The sequence below is a fragment of the Zonotrichia leucophrys genome, chromosome 2, assembly GCF_028769735.1.
Source record: "Zonotrichia leucophrys gambelii isolate GWCS_2022_RI chromosome 2, RI_Zleu_2.0, whole genome shotgun sequence".
NCBI lineage: Eukaryota > Metazoa > Chordata > Aves > Passeriformes > Passerellidae > Zonotrichia > Zonotrichia leucophrys.
In genome coordinates, this window is record NC_088171.1 from 45,464,375 (window position 1) to 45,481,952 (window position 17,578).

A 17,578-nucleotide genomic window follows, 5' to 3' on the forward strand; every position below is an offset into this window, starting at 1 on the left:
AGAAAATTACTGCCTCGAAATTCTGAAGGTCAGCTTTCCTTCTGATGATCTCTGTCTAAAGGCAGCTGTGTTACACTTTGTGTGTCCTAGGTCCTTTTTAGTGAAATATAATAGATGATAATGGTAATTTAAGTGTAGAGTTTCTTGGGAAAGTACCTCCTCTAAGTTCTGCTCAAGTTTCAGGCACAGAACAGCTGATGGGTGCTACCAGAATGTAAATACAGATCAGCACTGCTTCTGAGCTCTCTTATTTTACAAAACAGTGTGGTTTACCCTTTTCATGGGCTTTGTTAGCTCCTATCACACAAAGATTCTTCTTCACTCACTTCACATATACCATGCCAGTTATTAAACGGTACATTGCAAAGTTGCCACTGTAGCATTGCTTAAGCTGAAAAATGTTGTCAGAATTACTTTGTAAAATAAAAAGTGAATGTATGTCTTCTCATTGTTGAAACCGGGCAATGACTTCTGAATTGTGTTGAATCTCATGAGCTGTCTGATATTTGCACAATTTTCATTTAGGTTATGAACGCATCATTGTGGCTTTCAGAATTATTTGGCAATTCCATTTTCCTGGATGGTTGCTGATGCATTCTGTGCATTTCAAATGTCTTTGAATGGTTTATGAAGGGCAAAGAACTTTAGCGTAACTTTGATGTATATTTAGAGGTAGAAAATGAATACACAGATTCTGCTATGGAGGAAAAGAGTGTTTCTTCCATCTCTCTACATATCTTATATCACAGATATATATGAGGACTTTTAGAGTTTTTTACAGTACTTTTTATAGTACAGGAAGGGAGGAAGTATTTTTATTACTCTGTAGGTGACAGAATTCAGGTAAGGAAGTAGAAGGCGGGCCTGGATTCTGCTTCCTGCTCAAAAGGTGCTCACCATCTGGTGTTGAGTAGGTCACTCTGGCTTTCCCTATTTTGCTCCATTATGAGAAAATGCAATCCTACCTTGATAAAGCTCATGTGAACTATATATATACATATATATTTATAATTTTTTTTTAACTTGCTGTCATACAAACCTGGAGCCTGGAGTTTAAATAAAAACCGTGGATGTGACAGGCTCTATATGGGAAATTAGGGTTTTGGAAGGCTCCAGGCTCTGGTAAACTTACTGTGTCTTGAATGAGGAACAACATATACACCATCCACTTAACTAGGTCAGACATTTTAAAAATTTTCTTCTTCTGCATCCTCTGTAGGGATCGGTCCAGAGCCTCATCTCATCTATCAGAAGGAGAGTATCTCCAGTCTGCTTTTATCTATTGTCCTTATTGTGTGTCTGTGTGTTGTTCTGTGCCTGACTTTATCCAGAGTCTGCAGAAAGGCTTTCCAGGACAGCAGAGCATGTTACTTTGTTTTACACACAAGGTAGGCCCATGTTCAAAAAAGCATCAAGATGGTTCAGATTTTGCTGCCCTGGTTGCTGTAACATGGAAAAACACTGGAATGGTAGGGAAACTGAGCTGGGGTTTCTGTCTTCAGATTAAAAAAATCCCACACTGTAGACTTTTAAAAGTTGGTTCACGCTGCAGCGGTGTGTTTTTCAATGGTCAAGGCAGTGCAGTTGAACCTGACAGAGACCTGTGGGAAAAGCAGCCTTTCCTGTCCAAATGGTTGTCAAGTGAAATCTGAGGAGAGCTCACTGGAAAATTCCTTAGTGGAGAACACAGCAGATGGGAAATCTTGATCAGAAAAAAACCAAAACATAAAAATAAAGCCTTGCATCTAGCGAAGGGAAACACCTCCTCCGTAGTAGCTGTCTTTAGCTGCTAGATTTCATGGGTTTAATAATTTTTTTAATAGTGAAGCAAAAATCTAAATACTATGCTTCTTCTGGTTATCACATAGACATTATCATACATTCTGATTAACAGACTGTTTCAGGCTCGTGATTTGGTTGAAATTGGACAGCTGATACAATAAACTCTAAAAATTGTCCTATATTGAGATTTTTCACAAGTAGACTGGTCCATTGTGATGGGATTTCTTAAATCATAGCAAATCTTTTTCATGAAATCAGATATGGGTATACTTATACAAATGGAAACTCCTGTCCTTTCTGGGAAGACCAGCGGATGAAGATTACAAAGATGCACCTGGGAGCCAGGCCAGGAATGAGAGCTTAATAAAAGTGAGAATTCAGATTCTGTAAGGGAATTAATTTCCTTTTAGCAGGGCTTGTAGATATAGAGTGAGCTAATTTACATCCTACATGTTTCATCCTGTGTATTTCAACTGACTTTGATTGCTATAACATGTATAAGAGAAAGCCAGCATGTAACAAACACGATTCTTGTCCACCATTAGTAAGATCTGGATCATTCTGCAGAATTTGCTTTGTGTATTGAGGAGGATGTTATTTAAGCATTATTGATAGAACCTCCCAAATTCTGTTATTTATGTTTTGCAAGAAAAAAGACAAAGAACTCAGACACTATGTGGTGGGAAAGAATTAGCTTAACCACAGAATGCTTTTAACTGGGACTGTGTGTAAGCCAGATTTTCCTTAGTAAGTGGGCAGTTTCTGTTGAAGCAGGCCAGAAAGCATAACTGCCTTACCATGCTTTTGTGATGGCTTTCTTGTGCTAAAAATGTCTTTTGCCTTTGGTAGCAAAGATTCTGGCAAGTCTAAAGAGATCTGGGGTAGGGAACCAGGTGCTAAGTATCTTTATTGCTTCTCTGTGATGTGACTTCTTCTAATTCTGTCAGAACAGCAACATATTGGTTGTTTGGCTCTTTTCCCTATTTGACATATATGTAAGACAAACAGAAAACCATCTTTTTTCCTCATTTAAAATGACTTGCTCTCACTAGTGCACCATCTTCCAAGAGGAGGTAAAATGTTTCTTGGTACCAAAACCCACATAACAAATCTTCAGAGGTCCTGCACTGGCACAGTGCTGTTTCCAGAGCACAAAGGCTCGCTCCTTTCAGGCACAGATCTCACAGGTCTGTTCTGCTTTTAATTCTAGCTGAATAATTGTCTCCAGATGCTTCTATAGATTCATCTCAATCTGAACACTGCCCTCAGAATAAATGCAGCATTTACAGCCTTGGAGAGCCTGCAGAAAGTAAAATGCTTCTACCATTATCATTACTGTTGGGATTTATTAGACTGCTGCTTTTATGCCTAATAATTAAAAAACCTGCAGCATCAGGGGATATTGCTCCAGGTCTGAAATAAATTAATTCAAGCTGACATCAAGATTTAAATGAGCTTTGCTTTTTTTTTATGACAGGGAGCTGTACCATCTCACTTTTTTTTTTAAATCAAGTTGCTAACTTAGTCTGGATTTGCAATAGAATTTTTTTTCCAAGAGATAATAAGCTCCTTCTGTGAGGTGAGTTACCTAGCTTTCTACTTTTCCAAAAGAATAAATTTTTTTGGTTATTTTCCTCCAGTTACTGCTGTTTTCATAAGTTTACAGTGAAAGATCACAAATTAGGGCCTTTTGTGGTTTACACAAAGCCTCTGCAAGATGTCATTTGAGGTTCTTTGTTTCCTTTGATGCCAAGGATTTAGTTGTATGTAAAAGTACCATGTCTAAATAGCTTTTCTGTGTATTTACAACCTCTTTGTCCTCATTACAAGAAGGACGTGAGAAATGTTAATTTAGGATATTTAAAAATCCACAGTGGTGCTGTCAGAGGGAGGAAAAATCACCCTGAAATCAACCTTGCCTTTCACAGTCAGTGTGCATATATCTAGTGGGATCATATGGTCCTGATTTAGCTTATATAAATAAATATGAACTATGAATAAATATTCACTAACATCATCTGTGAAATTTACTTGATGTTATTATGTCAATAATGTTTGTGTTTCCATAATTGAAGTTAAAATTAATTAAATATTTGAAACAGAACTCCACTAGAGTGATACTTCACAGGAGGTATCCTTCATATTGCTGCTAAGATTAAGAAATACATCCAGGGGGTTGATGTTAATATTCTGAAAATTTTATAAGTATCTTGATTAATTTTAATTTAATCTAATTTAAAAATAATTCCTCTCCATAATATAGCATAATGACAGAACAGAGCAAGCTGTTCAGACTTCCTATTTCACTGAATCACTGAAGCCTTTTGTTACGTAAGGCGAATTTCCTCTTGCCACATGGTTTTTCTGCCATTCTCTATATTGAAAGTTTCTTTTTCAGCAGGGAATTAAGACATAATGTTTCCCTGACAGAAACTCTTAAAATCCCTTTGCTGTCTCAAAATTACTTCCCCTATACGCTTCTGTTCAGCAGAACAGTCTTTTAAAATGCACATTACTCACCGATCTCTTGAAGGGAGTAGATCTCAGTGCTCTCAGGGGCAGCAGCAACTTTGAGCTATCCCTGCTCTGTTCAATATCCACATATTCATCTTGCACTCCCAAACGAACCACAACTTTCCGTGTGCCACAGAATAGTATGAGTGGGAATGAAAAATATTCTTTAAAAATCTTAAACCTGGGACTGGGAGCCTTATAGGACTGCAGGCTGTGATTGGTACTGCTTTTAGCTCTTTGTGTAGTACTGCTTTGCAGCTACATACCTTAATGTAGCTGGATCTATTTGAGATGTAAGTTGACATTTTAGTTTGGTGGGTTTGGGATGACAAATTTGCAGATTTCTACTGTTTTTTTAACTTTAGTTTATTTCTACAGACTCTTGACTGCAATGCTAGATTGAAATAGGCTTAAAATTTAAACCCAAATGTTGAAATTATAGAAGGGGTAAAAAAATGCCTAGATTTTTTGAGACAATTTTGGCAGTTCATTTCCCAGTAAAAATACTAGGAATTTCATCTTGTAAATAGTAGGTCAGGTACTGGGAAAATGCAGAGCAAATGAACACACAAGTGAATGAATGCGAAGAAAAATGTAATGTGCTCTGCTGAGAAATTCCTTTCTTCATGAGTCTGTGCTTACACCAGGTATCTTCTATTTAAAACTTGAGCCATTTTGCCAGAGACCTTCTATTTGTCATTGGTCTTTGATTATATTTCCTTGGTAACATTTCACTTTTCTGTTTTCCCATTCTCTAGCTGTACCTGGAAATACAAGAGCTGGTTATTATTGAGAAAAGATACAGTTTAAGTCAATCTTAGTTATTCTGATTACTTTTACCAACTTTATATTTTATCAGCTAATACAGTATATTTACTCTTTGAATCAGTAGTGATCTAGTTGTCTTTTTTTGCTCTTAAACATTTTTAACATTCTGTAGAATCTTGAGGGCTGCCAAAAAGAAAATCGCTGTGATCGGTTAAACACAATCTAATGCTCTGAGTATCTTAGAGACAAAAAGGTGTTTAAAGAGCATTTTAAGGTGCAATGGTGAGCACATGAGAGATCTTACAACAATTAAGAAAGAGGACTGTGAAAGAATAATTCACACGCATTATAATTCCTTTCAGTCTGTGATTTCTCACTGGTTTGCCCACAGGACATCTGACTTACTGTAGTCCCAGTGCAGAAGAGAAAAAAGGACTATCTAGAGGTTAAAGCTGTTATTTGTTTCATTTGTTTCAGAAGCTGAGAGTAATGTGGTCAATAAGCCAAAAATTGCCCTGGAGGCACAGCCTGGATTTCTTTACAGGAATCTTCACAGCTTCTGTAGTCCTCTTGCAAAGAAAAGCCCAAACCAAAAGAAGTCTTCCTCGTTTGCTGTTAGACTGAGACCTGTGTGCGTCCTTAGCAATGTCTGCCTGTTTCTGCAAACCTTGCAGGCCTTTGGCACTGGAGGCCAGAGGAGCAGCAGGTGGTTGTTACCCTTTGAGAGGCAGCCTGAGAGTAAAACGTGGTGCTTTGTTAAGTTGTTTGTTAGAGATCTGTCAACAGCAGATGACTCAGGCTCTGCTCCTGCCTTTGCAAGGGTGTGTGCTTCAGTGAGCATTTATTTTTACATAGAGTGTGTTGGCAAAGTCACACCAAGCTGCAAAGTCTCTGTAAACTTCACTGTGGTTTCTCAAAATCACATCATTTTGCCAAGGTTTCTTTTTTTGTTTTCATGGAGCGAAAATGCACAAACTTTCTGGTATCTTTCAGAAGTCGTCCTCCAACACATGCAAGAGCAAAGCATCTCAAGGAAAAATCAGAAGATTAGTATTTCCAAATATGTGAAAAGTGTGTTTCTAGCCTCATCATTAGAAACTGCAGAACAACACTGATATTTTTTTCTAAATATTTGATGTTAGACAAATTCCTAGCACAACACAATTCAGAGAGTTGAAGTTTATCAAAGAAATGAAGAACACGTGGAGATGTCAGGTAATCTTAAGAGAGTAAGAGTTAATAATAAGCCAGTTTACAATATACTTCAGGCTTTACATACCCAGCTCCTGACAACCTGTAACACTTCCTACCACTGATGAGTATTTTCCTTTCTTACTGTGTGTTTTCATTGGTAACAGCAATTATCTGATTCTTGTACCCGTTTTGTGCTTAGAAGCTAATTGCATTACAGGGTATATTTATCTTTCTCTACACTGAAGTAGATGGTTTCAGCGAGGGAGCCACCATATAAGGGTGTCACACTGCCTTGGAGCCATATTGCTTTCTGTTCTAATTCTGCTTGGTTTTGCAATGTGTTTTCACTTGCTGGAAGAGCATTAAGACACCAGCAGGTGCTGGCATACAGCAGAAAGCAAGAGTCTAATTTCCATTTCAAGCACATTTTTTTCCTAATTTCTATTCTCATAGTGGGGATCAGGGATTTATTTGGGGTTGTAAGATGTGCTCTGTGAGGCAGTAAAACCCGGTCCACTCATTCGGCTGCAGCCTAATTAAAATCTTGGAGTACATTGCTGTAGTGGAGCCACCCATGTGCTGTGGTTAAGAACATCCATTGAGGTTTGGTAGATCAGATTGTTTTGCATCTTGTTCATAGATTGTTCTGCATATGGCCAGATTTCAGGCTTTTCTGGCCAGAAATTATCTCCTTATACTTTTTTTCTCTGTTGTCAGGCATGGTGGGGCCTTAATATGGATAGACTTTGTGCAGAAATCCTGTATGATATTGAATGGCAAATTCTAGTACTGTTTTCTTTCTGGAAAGTAGCTTGCTCTCCTTCTCACAGCCTGCTGTGGAAATTTCCTTTAAAGCCTGAAAATCAATTTATAACCTTAATTAATGCTGAGCTGGGAGTTGTTCCATCATGGATTATTTGATCATGTGAATGTGGCTTCTCTTATGTTTGCAAGCCAGGCTGAACTCAAGATCCTTTTACTGCTCCTGATGATCAATTAAGTGTTAATCACAAAAAGGAAAATTTAGTAGTGGGAGAGATTTGCCTATTTGGAATTTAAAGGTGACATTGGAAACAGTTGACCGTATTAAAGTTTTACTGTGAAATCTTAATCCATATTTCTCCTCTCTTGCTGGCAGATTGCGTTTGTGCCTAGGGTAACTGAACTTTTCTTTTGCTAGAAACTCGTGTTCCAACAGAATGCTGCACATCCAGAAGTCCTGAGAAACTTTATTTTGCCATAACCAAATATGCCCTTTCCTGTACTAATTCTTCTAACAAACTAGCCACAGTAGTCTGCTTTGTAGTGTGAAACCCACGAAATTTAGTTTGGATTTGTTTTTTGTGGTATGGCTCTTACTTGCTTTCTTTGGTTACACAACAGTATTTACCTCAAACTGCAAATTTTAGCTATACTGAAGTAAAATCCATGTGTCCATCCACACTTAAGAATATGGTGGATTTAGAACATAGAGAAGGGAAACCACAACTTCAGTTTTCTTACTTTACTATTGCTCTGTGTTATGGAATTCATCTGTTTTGGAAAACCTCTTTTTTTTACCTTTGCCATCTTACTAGGAATTTTAATGTTTTGGGTATCTTTTCTCCAGGACATTACACAACATAAATTTCCCAAGCTTAGTTTTGTTTGGTTTTTTCACTCTAGTTTGACAGTGTTGTGTTTTGAAGTGTTGCCATGCTGTGCAGATTAAAAGAGGAAGCCAGAATTGCCATAGCCAGAGGTTTTCATGTCCGATTACTGAATTTTAATACCAGTTACCATACCAACATTGTCATCATAGTACAGAAGTCAATATTTTAGCTTGTAAGATGCATTATAAATCTAGAATTACTGATTTCTCGATCAACTCTGCCTAGGAATAGTGGAATTTTTACTCTTCCGATATATAGTTTTCTTTTTCTTTTTTCCCCCAAAGGAGGAGCAAGCACTAAAAATAATATACATTTAATAATATGCTGAAATCTGTCAGCTTACATTTTAAGAAAGTTAGAATGTTTTAACATTGGTAAATTAAGTATTTAAGATACTTTTCTTCCTTCACTTATGGAATTCAGACATGTCAGTGTCTGAATGTGAGTCTCTACCTTCCTGTATTAATAGTTGATCACAATATCTTCATAAATTGCAGTGTTTCACTCGCATTTCGCAAATTTCTCTGACTTTTGTTCCAGACATGATTACTTCTGTAAGGTAGTTTCCTCTCCTTTCTATAATGAAATCAGTCCCTTCAATTTATTTTCTTCATTTTCACTTGTAGCAGGCATGAGGTAAATGAGTGCAGTGCACATGCCAGAAGGGGGAACGGAGTGGACTATGCACAGCAGCTGTCACAAGGACACAAGATACAAAGGTGAATTACACCAGCTTATTAAGGAATTAATTACTTGTCACATTTAAGTCTTAAGACTGGAATTAAATTCTTCAATTTGATGCAATCTGTTGTTGGCAGAAGGAGAGAAAGCACACCAGGAAGCCATGGGGAGATACTTGCATACACTTGCACCAGCTGTAGTTGGGTCATTGCAAGCAAACTGTGCTGTTTATGTACTGGGGCACCAGCAAATCACAGAGTCATTGAGGTTGGGAGCAACCTCTTGGGATCATCTTGTCTAGCCCCACTGTTCAAGCTAGAGCAGGTTTTCCCTGAACGTATCCAGCCAAGCCTTTAATATCTTCATGGAGAATCCATAATCTCTCTTTTGGCAGCCCGTTACCCTGTTCTGCCACCCTCAAATGGAAAAGAAGTGTTTCCCTGTGATTAGATACAATATTTTGTCTTTTCATGCGCCTGTATTGTCTCCTGCCCTATCACTGGACATTACTGAGAAGAGCCTGGTTCCCTCTTTTTAATTTCCTCTTATCAAGTGTTTATACACATTGATAAGATCCCTCCAGTAGTCTTCTTTTCTCCCTTATAAAGAGTCTCTGGTCTTCCATACTCTTCATCTCCCATAGATGGTCCAGTTCTTAATCATCTTTGTGGTCTTGCCCTGGACTTCCCAGTAAGTCCTTGTTTTTCTTGTACTGGGTAACCTTGAACTGGACACAGCACTCCAGATGCATCCACATCAGTGCTGACTAGAGAGGAAGGATCACCTTCCTCTGATGTGGATGATTATCCTAATCAGCCCAGTATGCTGTTTTACCTTCTTGTTTTTTGCTATGATAGTGTGTTCCAGGCTCATAGTCAGCTTCTTTTCCAGCAGGATCCCCAAGGTCCTTCTAGGCAAACCTTCTTTCCAACCAGTCAACTCTCAGACTCTACTGGTGATTTCTGCTCTTCTGTCAAACCAATCATCTCATTGAGGAAGGCAATAAGGTTGGTCAGGTATGATTTCCTCTTTGTAACTCCATGCTGACTACTCCCTTATTATCTTTCATGAGTTAGGATATGCCTTCCGGGAGAATTTTCTCCATCACCTTTCCAGGTACTGAGGTGAGGCTGACCAGCCTGTAGTTCCCTGAATCCTCCTTCTTGTACTTCTTCAAGATCTGAAAAACATTTGCTGGCTTCCAGTTTGGGGGATGAAGGCTGAGTGTGTAGTACCAAGGAGATGTATTTATGAACTGAAAGAATTCAGTCTGATTTTGTTCTGGAATCAATGTAGTAAAATACAGATGCATTTGAGAAAAGTTGTTGGAATGCAGGTAATTCAATTCCTGTTCCATGAGGACAGCCTGTGTGGCTGTTCCTCCTGCTGAGTCCTCCAAGTACTATGGCATGTGCTTGTTAGTTTATCTAAAAAACTGCTTCAGGTCCACATTGGTGGAAGTCTTGTGTTTGCAATGTCTGAAGTGACACTGGTGCAGCCCTTTAGAAATGTAGATGCAGGTCTTTTGGAAGACTTCACTGCATTTACAGTGGCATTTGTGGGGAATGAAAAATTGTGCTTTAAAAGGACAAGCGCCCTGCAGGTTGGAGTGGTGTCCTGAGCAGCCAGGATCTTGATAAGTCGTCAGCAGTAGTTCATGTGCAGTGCCATGTTCTGCACAGAATTTCCCCTGCCAATTTGAGAGCTACTGCAGACACCCACAGAGTCTTCTTCAGGGCCAGATCCTTCCTCAGTTGCTAATGGTATCTGACCTCAGCTGCTTTCTTGAGCTGCATTTCTTGTCCAGGTTTGCTCTGGTAAAGGCACTGATGTTTGTAAAGCCTTCAGAACTGCAGTAACCCTTGTCTCTCCTGGCAGAGGAGTTGCTGGTAGTCAGGGTATGCTTTCCAGTCCCTGTGTCCAGGGGCCTTGCTCTCTTAGCAAAAGTTCTCCACGGTATTGTTTCTAAAAGTGCTTGTGTGGCCTCGATTACAGCGGCTCAGTACAGTGACATTGTCATCATGCTTTATTTTTAAAAATGACAGCAGCAAAACAGAAATACCAATTCAATGTCACATTCGCCATGGGAGATTCAGTCTAGTGGAGAGAACAATGGCCTGACAATCAAGGGGTCAGCCTCTATTTTTGGTTTGCTGGCTGACTGGCTGCATAGCCTTGGGCAAATTGCTTTCACCTCTCCGTGCTTCTGCTTTCCCTCCAACTCCCTGCCTGTCTTTTTCATTTAGATGATTAGCTCCCCTAGGCAAGGAATGCCTCTTGTTTGTACAGTTTTCTGTGTTTTGTTGGAGGCCTTGGGGTCTCCAACTCTAACAATAGGGATTCACATCACTATTACCACTTATCTCTCATATACTGTCCCGAGGAGCCTAGTTTTCACAAAGGGATGGATGTTCCTGGCCCTTGTGTTAATAGTGTACAACAGGGAGCTATAAAGACAAGAATCTTCTATTTTTGATGTGTCAGAGCTATCACATCTCCAGGGCTTAGATCAGGACTCATGCAAGTGTTGTTCCTGCTGATGCTGGTGTCACTCACAGGGAAGTGTGGCGTGTCCTGTGCTAGTGTAGGTGGCCTAAGTGTGAGATGTGCTCAGTCAGCACATGGTCTAGCAACCAGCTGGCCGTGTGTATCTGCAAGGTGTGCTCATGATCAGGCCTTGAGCCACATAGCAAGTTTTGGAATAGTTGATTGCCTGTGTGATCTGTCTGTATTGCTGTTTGGAGTCTGGAGTAGCCAAAGACACATGGTTAGATCCAGATCTACAGGAGCTAAGAGAGAGAAGAGACAGTACTGTCCTCACTCAGGGCTGATTGGAGCCATGCTCTACTGTGTTTGCATGTAGAAGCAGACCAGGATACCCACTCTTAACTGGCTGCTGCAAAGTTAAGCAGCATCCAAATGCCTTGAGGTCATGATTTCCCTAATCCTGACTTGTTAGAGCCATTCAGCCTTGAGGCAATGCTCTTCTTTTGAAAGATTTTTCAACAATTGTGTTTGCCTTTTCTCACAGCTGTCACCAGAGCAGGCACGGCCTATTGGGCTGATATTTGTGTGTCAGTTCCCTCACAAGCCCCTTCTTCTTTCCCATCCAGAAGTCTCCCAGTTGGGCTCTGTTGTACATTGCAGTGACACTCATGGTCTTGCATTACTTGCTGTTCCTTCCTTGTGAGTTCTCAGTAGTTTGTGTTTAGCAACAGTGATGCCTTTTAGCTTTTATCTCTTTCAGATTGTGTGCTTTTTTGGTGTGTAGTTCTGAGCTTCATCTTAAGGGATGGTAAGCTCTCTTCACAGAGTGAGTAGGCAAAACAATTCCTTTTCTAGCTTGGGACCAAGGACAACTGATCCAAATTTCAAGCCTAAGAGCATAAACAGCGGTGGACTGAAGAGAGAAAAACAAGGATGGAACTTCATAATCTGAAGCTGTAATTGGACAATTAACTCCAATTTGCTAATGGACCAGAAATTATAAAAGTGAGAGACCTCGTGATCAGTCATCCATTTTTGTGGCCATTTTGGGTTCATCTTGGGTGTAGCCCTGGCTGGGCTCTTGTACTGCCCATGGTGTACCCATTGAGGCCTTTTGATAAATACCTACTTTATTCTTTAACTCTGTCCAGCCTCTGTTCTAGGTCAGCCTTCACAAGGCATCAACAATATGATGTCATTAGGGAGTTTCTTCTTCACATGCTATGTGATGTTCCTGGCAGTCATGATTTTATTATGGATCTTGTTGTGATTCCCCTTAAAGCTTCAGTGTCTACAGTAAAGGAAACTCAGGCTTCTTTCTTAAAAATAGTGGTGATGCTCAGCTCTTTAGAGCAGAAAATATGATTCTAAAATACTAGAATATTGAAGCAACAAGTAAAAATACATCAGTTTGTTCTATTTCTTATACTCTGAGTTTTTAAAAGGTCAGGATTGACAGAACTAATTACATAATGTAGGGAAGAAATTATAACCTGCTGCCACCCACTGTCCATGCCATTTTAGTGGTACTGAACACCCACCTCCCTAAGAGGAGGATACACTCACTTGATAGATCCATATCTCATCTCTTGTCGTGGCAACAATACAGGCTGGGATGTGTTCATCTTCCAAAGCATAATATGACTGTGATGATTTCACCAAATACATGTTCAAAATGGACAAGTATTATAATAGGATGTGTCAGTGTGCTTTTAATTTGCATAGGAATTAGCATATATAAGCCACATGGGGATGAAAATTCTCCCTGAAACTTCTCTGAGTTATTATTACTGGATTACAAAATATAGTCATTACTATATCATTGTGAATACTATTAATACAATAACCATTACCATTGCTTTTTTAAAACAACTAGTTGTAAGTAATATTGTTGTTTTAAAGCTATGGATGAGGGAAAATTGGGGTCATATCCCTTAGGGCTGCTCATTAAAGTCAACATGGACAAAAGACTGAAGTAATTTAATAGTTAGAATTCCCTTAAGAAGTCTGCTGTTAGCAGTAATATGTATGATAGCAAACATTTCAACTCCCGTTGTTTAATGCAGAAGGCGCATTTGTAGTCAGGTGCTGGGGCTGCCTGTGAGATCACATGTGGGGGTTGCCTAGGATCCAGCCCCAGGGCTGGAGGAAAGTGCCAGAGCCATACACTGTACATCAGCTCAGCCCCTGGAGCTGCAGCAGGGAATGCCAGATGAATAACCCTCATGCTCAGCCTGAGGCTCAGCAGGTCTTTTACACTCCACTTACATGATGGCTGGATGTGCCTTGCACATATCTGATAAAAGTCTGATTGTCTGGCACGTGTGCTGTGTAGATTTGCTGGCTTTTTGTACATGCAGAATAATTTTTCATCTCTGTGGACACTTAAATTACTGTTCAGTAATAAGCTGTAAACAGGACTGTCTAAGCACCTGCAAGGGTTAATGTCTAAGTTGTTTGTTCATCATCAGAGGGGAGAAAATACTGAAGAATACATTGGAGAAAATGGTATCTGTAAATTCTACCAAAATTAAGTGTCAAATGAATCTTGAGGAGGGGTAGTAGCAAGACTGATTTTGCAATTAGATTTCAGGCCAAAGATGTTATCTCACACCATATTGCTGTTTGTCTCAAAATGTACATCACATTACAAGAGCTGTAACAGGGAGGTGTTGATATTGCTATGGGAAATGTAATATTTTGCATTCCCTAACACTGGTTATTTTAGCCAACTCCCTGTGTTAGATCTTACACAGTATCTCAGAGCCTTAAAATCTTTGGTGTGCCTATCCTTGTGTGGGACCCCTGTGAAAGAGAGACATGCAGCACTCCTTAGCTGAAGAGAGAAGCAGCTTCCCGAGCCTTTTCTTCCCTTGCTTTCCCTGACACCCCCTCCTTCGCTTACACTGGCACTTGAGAAATTCTCTCGTTATTCCACTGCAGGCTGTTCCGCTGCGTGTGCTGGGGAGAGGAGCGCTGCTGAGAGGAGCTGCACACACTGCGACTTCCCTCCAGCAGCATCCTTCTGTCCACCTGCAGCATCAGAGTTCAGCTGGGAGAGCTGGGAATGGGGGCATTTCTGCTCCCCCCACCCTCTGCCTGCCTTCTGAAAACCGTACAGTTCTTCACTTAATAATGAGGAGTACATATGCTGTGAATAAAATATTAGTGCAAAGTGGGGAATGTACTTTAGGGATGTTTATCCAGAAAGGAATATGAAGCAAAGCAGGAATAGAACACAGTTACTACTTCAGGTAAATCTGCTTATTGCTTTATTTTTTACCATTTCTAATGATAATACCCATATCTTTGTCATGCATGATAGTACAGTGAGATGACTTCATTCCTTGTGCTGTGCATCACTGTCCTTGCAATGCAGTTCTTTCAGTTCGTAACATTAGTGTGTGATTTAGTCATAGGATGGGGAGTACCTTGAAATACTGAATGCTGAGATGCAGTGAACATGACAAAAATTTTAAGTTTTGATTTGCTGAACTTGTGCCAAATGTATCTCTGCACAATATTTTTCTGGACTATGTAGGGGGAGCGTTGATTTTCTTGAAGATGCTTTGATTTATCTTTACATTTATAATGACCTTAAATAATGGTTTGAAATAGCTTATTCCCCAAATGCAGACTTTAAAAATAAAATCTGGCAACAGAGAGGCTTCCATGAATAAAATAATTTTATTTCTTAAATTTGTGAGTAAGTATAAATGTTTAGCCAGTGTTTGTTGGCACTGCTAAAATCCCAAGCAATGCAGTGCTGAAGTGGACACAGCCATGGCAGGAGTTTCCTTGGACATGCAGATGTGCTGAGAGCTCACCAATGCAGAGTAAACTACTTATTGATTTGATGATGTTTTGATGATCTACAGTGTTCTCTATAACTGATGTAGAACATGTTTCCTTCAGCATTGCATCTATTTTTTTGTATTGGCAGTGTTTTGACAAACATTCTGTAGTGTTCCTGCGTATGTTCTCTCTTAATGCATTTTAAGTGTATTCTAGGAAGCAGAATTAACATTAAACACTGTTTTCTCCTGCTGCAGTCATAACACAGGTTTTACAAGCATCAATGTGAAGTCTTGCCAGATGCATCACAGCATCTGTGTTGTGACGCTGGAGAAGTGGTGTGTTATCCCACTCATGTAGGGGGAACCACCGCTTCTGAAGTGAGCAGAAACTGAAATGTTATTCCACTGCATATACTTAAGCATAGGTAATGGGAGGATAATTCTCTCTTCTGTGTTCTGCCTTGCCAGCTGCAGCAGCTTCAAAATCTTGGATGTTTATTTTTATCGTAGGATGGACAGCAAGAAAAAAGAAGTTAGGCATGTTTAAGTAACTGATTATTTTGGTTAATTGAGAAACATACTCCTGTTCTATCCACACAGCTTTAAAGGATGTAATGTCTCTCTTGCAATTATAATCAATTTAAATAGAGGGCATGCCACGAGAGACTGTACCTTGGGCTTGTTGCTGCTGAGTTGTTCCCATCTCTGCTGCCTGTGCTACAGAGATGATCTTTGTACTGATCTTAAAAAATAGGGCTTTGAGTAACTGATAGTTATTCACAATTCTGGAAGCAGCAGCCACCATAGCTCTGGCTGTCAGTAGGAAAAGTAGCTGCAGAGATATTGAAGAAACTCTAGCCTGGGGATCTGTCGTGGTTTGAGAGGAAGTGAGTTTTTTTTTTTTTCATGTGGTCAAACCAATGGGTGCTCAGATTTGAATATTGACACTTGGTGTGGCCACTGGGGACATGGAAACGCCTCTGAGAACACAAGGATTAAAAGCAGAGAACTCCCAGGAAATCTTTCTCTTGGGTTCCGGCAGGGAAACAGGTCATGGGGGCACTGGCATTGCGCCAGTGTCAAACCATGACAGGATCCCAGTTTTTATAATAATAAAAACTTCCCTGGAGTTTCCTCTATTGATATCCACTCTGGAAAAACAACTCTTTTCTGGCTCTGACCTTTGCCAGGAGGCTAATGAGAAATTTCTGCCATCTCTGCCAATGCTTCTGCAATTAAAAGGGAAGGCCCTTGTAATGGAAAATATGCATGAGCTGCTAGAGTGTGCAGTAGGAGTGGAAGGCTGAGGGAGAGACCAAGAAACCAGTTGTACCTTTATAGGCCCAGGTTAGCAGCAGGCAACTTGGAAAGGATATGAGGTCCACTTGTTTGTCCATATGAATTTTTGGCAGCTGGGTGAGAGGCACAGGCAGGGTATGGGAGTTTGGAACAACCTGCCAGTCAGGAACTCCTGACTCACCCTCTTCCCCAAGTTTTAAAATACTTAGCACACCCACCAGGGTATTGCTCTACTTCCATGGCTCCACACTGTATGTGGTTGGATATTCAGTCTCTGTCAAGCGAGAAACTAAACACAAGGATGTGGCAGCAAGTTCCACTAAAAATATTGTCTTTGTTGAACCTTTACAAGCAGTTGTGCAGGTGGTGCAGGTGCAGGGTAACACATGCACCAGATTTGAGGTGATTTTAGTTGCATCCATTGACATAGTTCCTTAATATCTGAGTTGTCAGGGGAATGTTAGATGCAGTACAGAACAAAAGGGCTTGCACAGTGCTGTGGAGAGGAAGCAAAGATGAACCAGCGTAGTAAGGAAAACAAAGGGGCCAGATTTAGTTGCTGATGTATTACGAGCATGGATTTACCCTGGAAATGCCTGGGAAATGTCTGCAGTGGTGCAGGGTGCTGGCAGGTGTCTTTGGAGCTGAGCTCTGACATATGCTAAGCACTTCTTTCCACCTGCTCCTCTCTTCCACTCTCACTGAGAGACTTCATGCAGCCTGTCCTTGGCGTTCAGTCGGGTGGAAAGTGTAACAGCCCCATGGTCAGTCAGGTATCTCCTGCTGTGCCATTCTCCACCATCTTTTGACGGGTGGTTGGACCTGGCCTCTCTTTTCCCTATAAAGCTTTCTTTGCTGAGCCTTCACTCTTGGGAAGCCTTAAAGGTCATGGCAGGCTTCTGGCTATAACTTCTGAAGAAGGACAGTGAGGAGAGAGAGAAAGACTACAGGGTCTTCAACTGCTGACATTTCTCTGTGCAGTGGAATTGGACTTCTGGCCCTGCTCCTGCCCTGGCTTCAATAGGAAGAAAGTAAAAATTGTGATTGTGTAACTGGTTGCTCTCACAAGTGCGTTGTTATTTGTCCCCCAATAGCCACTTCTGTTATCCAGTGATCATCATAATTCTTGGGGAATTAGAAAGCTAAAGGTGGGTTTGTGGCTCATGCATGAATTAAATCATTTGAATCTAAAGAAGATCTGCTTGAGAATCATAAAATCGACACAAAGTTACCCCATCCTAAACTTGCATTTCAAAGGAAATTACCAATATATAGAATCTTTGAATACTGGTAAAATAGCAAATGATAGAGGTGCTATTTTAAAATATATTGATCTAAAAGTGATGTTTGAACATAATCTGGAAAGAAATACTTGTAATATTTTGGGGTTTTCTTATTCTCTCC

At 40.1% G+C, this 17,578-nt stretch overlaps 1 protein-coding gene across 8 annotated transcripts in view; it reads left to right on the plus strand.

The window, feature by feature from the left end:
* The window catches only part of MYRIP (myosin VIIA and Rab interacting protein), a 205,549-nt gene that overhangs the window by 102,557 nt on the left and 85,414 nt on the right, over positions 1 to 17,578 (plus strand). The window contains exon 1 of one of the 8 annotated variants that reach the window (XM_064704829.1): positions 14,053 to 14,332. The exons of the other annotated variants lie outside the window; for them this stretch is intronic. The gene's annotated coding sequence lies outside the window, so the exon portion shown is untranslated. Of the gene's footprint in view, positions 1 to 14,052; positions 14,333 to 17,578 lie in introns of those variants that run through there. 8 annotated transcript variants of the gene reach the window in all.